Source organism: Sinocyclocheilus rhinocerous, unplaced genomic scaffold, assembly GCF_001515625.1.
Source record: "Sinocyclocheilus rhinocerous isolate Xijiao unplaced genomic scaffold, SAMN03320098_v1.1 scaffold1246, whole genome shotgun sequence".
Lineage (NCBI taxonomy): Eukaryota > Metazoa > Chordata > Actinopteri > Cypriniformes > Cyprinidae > Sinocyclocheilus > Sinocyclocheilus rhinocerous.
The window spans coordinates 474,846-483,845 of NW_015630543.1; the positions used below are offsets into that span (position 1 = coordinate 474,846).

Genomic DNA, 9,000 nt, shown 5'->3' on the forward strand with positions numbered 1-9,000 from the left:
ATAATATTTATTTATAACAATTACTGTATATCATTTTTTTTTCAATCAGTATTTATGACTTATTTTACAATAAAATATCTAAACATCTTTAAAACAAGTACTTGTGAAGCAGTTATCTAAGATACATTTTTATACCAAATATGCACATATTATTTCTTGTTTTAAGAATAAACCTCAAAACATTTTGTCATATTATTATTTTTTTTTTTAAAGTAACACTTTATTTCAATAGTCAGCTTTAGACATTCTACTAATTATAAGTAACTGCAACTACACTGTTAAAGATTTCAGAATGAAATGACAGTATATTCCAGGTTAATACTTGCATTAGTTCACAGTAATTTCACAGAGGGACTTCTCTTGTATCTAACTGCACTGTCAGGAATGTCTTGTAAATAAACAGCATCATACTGTGTTTCTACAGTGCATATGTGCTATGAAGGCTCCTAGCATGCAATGCAGCATGAATATATCATGCAGTAGAGTTGTTGTTTTTTTGTTTGTTTTTTATTCTTGTTGGTTTTATGTGTACCATTGAACCTGTTTATGGTTCACTTTTAGCAGTTTGTGTTGTTCATTTTGTAATGTTGGCTTATGTTTTAAGTGTTGTTTTTATTTGTTGAACGTTACCATTTTTGTGTTTTGTATGTCAAGTATTGAAGTCACATCTTTCAAATACGCATCTCAACAGTTGCTTCTCTATTGTGAAAGATCCATCCACAAACAGTTATGAATATGAAATAGGTTATTGATTAATTTTCATGCTTAAATAATGCTAAAATAAAATCTTCATGGTCATGCTAACTAACTTAAAGTCAGGCGATTAGCTTATTTCATATTCTAACTTGTCAACATTTTGACAAATGTTTTCATTTGTCACTCTTCTGACATGACAAGATTCCAAACAAATGCGATCACCATTGATCACCATTGATCAAACACTGATCACCATTATGGTGACTTCAAAACAATTACAGCAGTAAACAAACAAATTTCTCACAGTGGCACAGTTAAAGACATACATTATAATGTGAATTCACAGTAAAACAGTATTTGTAAGAAAATGACCCAGCATGCATCGATTTCACAGTAAATTTCTGACTACAGTCATTTATTGTAAAATAATACTCTTTAATCCTGTAAATTCTTTGCAGTATTTTACAGTGTACAACTAGCAGTCATTAGAGTATCAGTAGACTGTCTGCCTAATATCTGCTAACACTTTATTTTGATAGTCCATCGACACATTTTCTACTGACTATAGGTAACTTTGCAAGTACGTCAACTTATTCTACTAACTCTAACCCTAATCTAACAGTTTCCTAATACTCTAATAAGAATTAGTTGACATGTAGTTTTAAAGTTACTTATAGTTACTTTCAATGTCTAAGATGGACAGTCAAAATAAAGTGTAACCAATATATCTAGAATTAGATTAGTATACGGTGGTTAGTGATGCATGTTTTAGCGCTGAATTACTGCACTCAGTAGTGTAAAGTTAATTCACCCCGGGGTGTTTGGGAAGTGCTGCCTGTTATGCTCTTAAATTAAAACTTTAAGTAAAAGATCATCAGCCTAACCTGGTCCTAACCTCAGATTCTGCATGCTTAGAATGATTGCACAAGTGTTTGTGTGTGATTGAATATGCCTTATTTACTTTATGGCAGCATAAATCCTTGTTTATGTGAATGACACCCCATTACCTCATCTGTTCGCTCCCATTTGAGTCTGAGGGTAATATTTAGAGCTGTTAATGATCACACAGCTCGTTATTGCTGCTTGAGCTTGTTTAATGCATCCTTCTGCTTTACTTTATAGCATAACGTGCCTCTCTTTCCCTCTTCACCCATCTGTCTCTCACGCTCCTGTCTTACTGTCTGTGAATCTGTCTTTCTTCTGTAGTGAGGGGTCTTGCTCTCTGCTGTCTGTATAGGCAGCATTCCAGTGAACCTCATAAGCAGCTGATTTGCAGCTCTGTCTCAGGATAGCTGAGTGTCACATGACATTTAGGGTTCAGGTGATTGGATTAAAAAAGTCCAGAATTGAGTGCATATAAGCAAAAATGGCAGCATGCGGGTCACAAACTTTTGTCAGTTTGAATGAGTAATACTTCAAGTAAAATCTAAGAACAAACTGGTGTGACGTAATTTTGAACAAAATCAGGGCAAAACCAAGGTTTGGAGTTCGAAACAGCTTGTTTCTGGAAAAGTTTGCTCCAACCATCATTGGTCAGTGGTGATGATGCAATGGGTGGGTGTGGCTCTAGGGCTCCGCCTTTTTTGAGTGGAAATCTCTGGTCCATTTCTTCTTTTCAGTCCGTCGAGGTCAGATGCAGTAAAAACATGAACACACTGCAGAGCTGCTTTATGGTAGAACTTTGAGTTGCAATTGACATTAACATGTTGCTAAGCTAACAACATGTTTCCATAATGAGCATTAAAATTGGTTACACTTTATTTCGATAGTCCACTTTAGACATTCTACTAAGCATTACATAACACACAAATATTGGGTGAAATTGTTCATTTTTAGTTGATTTCACTTGATAATTATTGAATTAAATACATTTTTGTTTTCACCATGTTTCTTTTGACCCCATATGCCATCTTTTCACAGAGCTTGTCACAATGCATTCTGGGATTGCCTTAAGTGTGAAAGACACAAGCAATGTTGCCTTCGAGTTTGGCCAACACAGCTACCATTTGGTACAGCCGTCATGTCAGAAGAGCATCTATGAAGCCTAAAAGTGCGTCTCACTAGGCTCTGCACTCTCTTTCTCTCTCTGCCGTGTCTCTGTGTGTGAATGATCAGCTGTCGTTTGTTCACGAGAGATACAGTCATTAGGATCCTGAGAGGAAATGAATGCAGTGTTGTATCTTTAGTCATTGTGTCTAACACAAAGCAATTTACCAACAATTACAGTCAAGATAAAATATCTGTCACTTAGCGCCTCTTTAGAGATGACTGCGACTTCATTAGTGCAGGGTGTGTGAGAGGGTGTGATTTCATTACTCCCATCTGCTGTGCGGCTGTGAGTGTGTGTGTGTGTGTGTGTTTGTAACATCTCTCCTAGTGGTCTTTATATGCAGACTAGCACCAACCCTGTATGTGCTCAGAGGTTCCTCTTCATTACTTAATGGAGTTCTCAGTTATGGTTAGTTTAAGTATCAACTTTGCCTCACGTTTCACATAAAATGACTTGGGAGAAGTCTGTGTGTGTGAGCCCTGTGGTGGACTGACCATCCATCCAGGCTGAGATGCTGGGATAGCCTCCAGAATCCATGCGGCCCTTCAAGCGGTTTGGAGAATGGATGGTTGGATTTAGAAGTAACAATAAAAGAAATAATAATAATACCTTAGTGGGTAACACTTTTACCTCACACTTTTAGTCCAAGATGCCGTTTCTGTGTGGAGTTTGCATGTTCTCCTCAAAGTCAGCGTGGGTTTTCGCCCAAAGTCCAAAGACACGCAGGTTATGCTGGGCACGCCACACAATTTTAGCGTGATATTGCCGTAATTTCTGTGCACAAAATGCATAAAATCAAAGGCAAATCGGTGCTCATTCACGCAAGTGACAATCGTGTTGTAGGCCTATGTGTTATCAAAGACACGATCTGAGAGAAGCACTGATGCAGTCCTCACAGTCCTGAAGTGTGACATTTGTTTTGACTGGAAATGACATTGGCGATGACCCACAGCCAATGAGAGACCAGATACAGGGCACGGGAAAGTTTGGGGGGAAGAGTCATAATAGATCTATGGTTGTGAAACAAAGTTTATAGACAAGGGAGAGCTGTTAGCAATTCTTCCTAGTGAAAAGTTGTGTAATGTGTGAGCCCCATCGCTGACAATTTCATGTGAATTCATGCGATTTGATTAAAACAAAAAAATTATGATTTTTAGAGAAAAACTAAGCTCGAAGTTCCAACCCAAACATAACCTTCAGAGAGGCTTAAGCTGATTGTATGAAAACGGAGAAATAACATTGTACAAATTTAACAGGGCAGCCAACTCAAGTGTTTGACACTGTTCTCATGTGCTCATGCCACATGTCCCTTTTTTTACGCAGTGAAAAAGCACCCTCAAATGAAAGCAAGAGCATCCTCAGTTGAAATTGTAATAGAATATTGGTGAACAGATTTGGCAACCTCGCATTTGTGTTTGCTCTCTGGAGAGCTTCAAAAGTTTCTATTTAAAACATGTTTTGTAGCCTTGAGTAATGTAGTCAATCACAGACAAACCTGTTGATTTCCTGAACACCTCTGATTGCACATTGCATTTAAGAATTCACTGATCACTCAAAACTCTGCATGCACACGAATCCTCTCATTGTCACAAAAAAGTACACAATGTAAATAAGAGATTTGTTGTATACTGTAGAAAACTTGACTGATTATAACGAAACTAATGCTGTCAAACGATTAATCGTGATTAATCGCATCCAAAATAAAAGTTTTTGTTTACATAATATATGTATGTGTACTGTGTTTGTTTATTATGTATATATAAACACACACACATTCAGTACATATTTTGAAAATATTTACATGTATTTACATGTACATTTACATATACATTTATATGTTTATATTATTATATTTTATATTATATATAAATAAATTTAATATCTAAACATAACATATTTTTCTTAAATATATACATGCATGTGTTTGTATTTATATATACATAATAAATATACACAGTACACACTCAAATATTATGTAAACAAAAACTTTTATTTTGGATGCGATTAATCGTTTGACAGCACTAAACGAAACTTTGTGAGACTGAGATGAAATAAAGTGAGTGACAGCTTTTTAGTGATTATAAGGGTAACGCTATTTGCGTGCTTTCTAGACTATAATCCATTTGGAATTTGAATAAAAATTTTGTTTTTCGTGGCGCTAAGAGGACCAATGGCCACATATCCTGCACACACAGCAAAGTTTTGGGAGTGACAAATCACTCATCCCTCATATAAATGCCTAATTGACTTTCAAAGTTGCAGTAATTGACATAGTGATAGTGATAGTGAACCACAGGGCCAAATGGCATGTTTTCCCGTCCACTGCTGTAAAAGTACAGTAGAAATTACAGTAAAAGTAATGTTTTGTTTTCTCAGGGTATCTTTGTGCTGGGTCTGCCCTATGCCCTGCTGCAGAGTGGGTACATGGGTCTGCTGTTGCTGGTGTTAGCCGCGCTCATCTGTAGCTACACCGGAAAGATCCTGGTGTCCTGCCTGTACGAAGAGGACGAGAACAGCCTGCTGCAGACACATCTGCCCTTATATCGGGGGCAAGGTGGTGAACGCCACGCAGGTGGTGGAACTGCTGATGACGTGCATCCTATACTTGGTTGTCAGAAGTAACCTGATGTGCCACAGCATATTTTTCCTGCCTCTGACCCCGGCGGCCTGCTCCGCCATCACCTTTCTCATCCTGGTGCCCTGTATGCTGATCCGTGACCTGCGGGTGGTGTCGCGTCTGAGCCTCTCCTGCTCACTGGCTCGGTCAGTCACCACAGTGGGCCAGTAAGAGGCTGAGTGCGGTAGTGGTGGACTTCGAGGGCTTCCAGGTTGCAGTGGGGGTGATTATCTTTAGCTACACATCACAGATCTACCTGCCTACGCTGGAGGAGAGCATGACCGACAGGCTAGACTTCAACAGCATGATAGACTGGACTCACGCTCTGGCCTGCGTACTGAAGACAGTGTTCTCCGTCGTGGCCTTCCTCACTTGGGGAGAGGAAACCAAAGAGGTGCACTGATCACTCACACGACTGTAGTTGAAGGCTGCACTTATTTACCAGCTTACAACTACATACAGCAGAAAAAATGCATGTAATGTTGTGCGACATTTTGCTTGGTCCAAATTTTTTTTAGCACTAATACTAATCACAATAAGCAAGCCACTTGTTAAGTTGTGACATATCGAAAACTGTTTCCGGGCCCAAGCCTCTACTTTCAAGTGAGAATAAGCTCACTATGTACATTACAGTCTCCTGCGTACCAGACACCAATATTGCAACAATTCATAAAAGATGAATCACTGTCTGGCCAATTGAGATTTCGTTTTGGAGATAAAGGTTAGAATCATAAGTTTTCTGCAGTACTTTAGCACACAGTGAGTGTATTATTGTTATTATTAGCACCGTTTGTTGTGTACTTTTGGTATCTGATAAAGCAATTGGATCTGGAATTGGTGACCCATGATGCGATAAGGTGCATCTCTCTTTTTTTTTTTAATCCCTTAATTCGCAGGAAAAAAAAAAAGTAACACCTACTTGAGGTGGTTTTTGACTTGTGTGAAAACCAGTTAATGTGAATAATGGGAGATGGAGATGCATTTGCTAAATAAATTCTGACGTACCGAAAATGAAACACATGTAACTAATCGGCTGATGTGGTGTCTTTCCAATCGGCTGTTTCTGCTTATGGTGTCTTTGCAGTTTTTTATTTACTGTTGGTTACTAGGCTACCAATACCACCATCATCCGCTCAAACAGCTTGATGGAAACACAACTAATTTTTAACAAACTTTGAAAAGATTTGCTTCACTTTTGGATGGAAACCCAGCTAGTGGCCTTCCAGGAGCAGGATTGGAGATTCCTGCCCTACGTAGTGGATGGCGATGGGATGTTAAAGGGGTCATATGATGCGATTTCAATTTTTCCTTTCTCTTTGGAGTGTTACAAGCTCTTGGTGCATAAAGAAGATCTGTAAAGTTGCAAAGACTAAAGTCTCAAATCCAAAGAGATATTCTTTATAAAAGTAAGTAATAAAAGTCAGCCACTCCTACCTAAAACAGCTCGTTCTAACACGCCCCCACATACCTACCAGCAACACATCAGGTGCATTTGAAACGCCATTCCTTCAAAAGTAAAAAAAAAGGCAAATGTTTCCATGTAGTCAAAAATTTTTTACGTGTTCAACATTAAAATTGGCCATCTAAATTGCCGAGTGAGTGCACGTCTTGTGGGACATGACTGGAGTTTTATTACTGATGTGATTTCAAAAGTGGTTCACCTAATGAGAATTTAAGATTTGAAATTAAGAATTAAATCTGATTTATACAATTTTGTGGACTATTTTAGCTTCATCTATAGCTCAAGTTTCCTTTTTATTCAGGATGGCCCAAGATGGCTCAGTGGGTAGCACAGCAAGAAGGTCCTCAGGTTTGAGTCCTGGCTAAGCCAGGAGTCTTTTCTGTGTGGAGCTTGCATGTTCTCCCAGTGTCAGCGTGGGTTTCTTCCAGCCAGGTACTCTGGTTTCCCCCACAGTCTAAAAGCATGTAGTGGATTGGATACATTAAATTGGCCATAGGTGTGAGTGTGAATCTATCCCAGCACTGGGGATGCTTTCAATGCTGAGTTGGGTCAGGAAAGGCATCCAGTGTAAAACCAAACTTGAGACAAGTTTGCTTTGTATTAAGGGCATAGTCCACCCAGATTGAAATAAAAATCCTGACATTATTCCTATGTTCCCTAGATTTATATGACAAATGATGAACACATGACAATGGGTCCTATGTTCTCATGGTTAGGTGTAGGGTTGGTGTTAGGCTAACTTAGGAACACAGGACCCTGCCCTGTTGAAAAATCCAGCATATGCTGGTTAGGTATGTTTTGAAGCATGGCTGCTGGTTTGAACTGGTTTAAGATGGTCCTTAGCTGGTCATGAGCTGGTTTAAGCTTGTCCTGAGCAGGAGCTAGTTGCTTTGGACCAGCTTAGGACCAGCACATGACCAGCTGAGAATCAGCTTAAACCAGTTCATGACCAGCTAAGGACCAGCTTAAACCAGCTCAAACCAGCAGCCATGCTTCAAAACATACCTAACCAGCATATTCTGTTTTTTTAACAGGGTGGGAACATAAGCTGCCATCTTTCTACTGTAGAACACAAAAGGAGATATTTAGCAACATATCCAAGCTGTTTTTTCCACACCATGGCAATGCCACTCCCTGTTGAAAAAAACAGCATATGCTGGTTAGGTATGTTTTGAAGCATGGCTGCTGGTTTGAGCTGGTCCTAAGCAACTAGCTCCTGCTCAGGACCAGCTTAGGACGAGCACATGACTAGCTTAAACCAGCTCATGACCAGCAGCCATGCTTCAAAACATACCTAACAAGCATATGCTGGATTTTTCAACAGGGCTGTCATTTCTTTCTGGGTGAACTATGCATTTTTACATTTTTGCATTTGGCAGATGCTTTTAGGTAGAGATTTGACATTTTACCAGTTCTTGCGTTCCCTGGGAATCGAACCCATGACCTTGGCATAACTAGCACTCTACTGTTTGAGCTACATGAACCTTAAATATATATTTTTTATTCTTAGGTGATAACAGATAACCTGCCCACCGCTTTGCGGATGGTGGTGAACCTGTGTCTGCTGGCAAAGGCTCTCCTCTCGTACCCTTTGCCGTTCTACGCCGCGGCAGAAATACTGCAGACGGGCGTCCTGAAGCTCAACCCGTCCACAGAAGGGTCCGAGCAGTGGACTCCTGCGTGGATCCCTCCTCCTCCTCACCCTCATCATGGTGCTGTACGTGCCTCATTTATCCCTCCTCATGGGCCTCACAGGCAGCGTGACCGGGGCGGCCATGACGCTTCTGCTCCCAGCGCTCTTCCACCTGCAGCTGAAATGGACTCAGCTGGGCGTGAGCCGCAGGATTCTGGACCTGCTGATATTACTGCTGGGCTGTTTCTGCAGCATCTCCGGGGTTATATGTTCCATCAAAGGAATGATAACAGCCTTTGAAGACAAATAGATAGCAAATCATGCTCTCTGTCTGTGAGTCTGCGTTTCCATTTGCTCTGGTTGGTGGTGTTTGGTTGTTAATAAAGTTAAACGGAGCTGTGTCTGGAGGTTAATGAGCCTGCTTTGCTTCCTTCCACAAATCTGACTGTGAAATGTTATCTAGCGTCGAGTGTTGTTGTCATAATTCACCATGTTCATTGCTCAGGCACTTACCAGGCCAATCATGCATGAAAAGCACACGA

At 39.9% G+C, this 9,000-nt stretch overlaps 1 pseudogene; it reads left to right on the forward strand.

Annotated features, from left to right (window-relative positions):
- LOC107740528 (vesicular inhibitory amino acid transporter-like) overlaps positions 1-8,768 on the forward strand; it is a 10,463-nt pseudogene extending 1,695 nt beyond the window's left edge.
- The last annotated feature ends 232 nt before the right edge of the window (positions 8,769-9,000 follow it).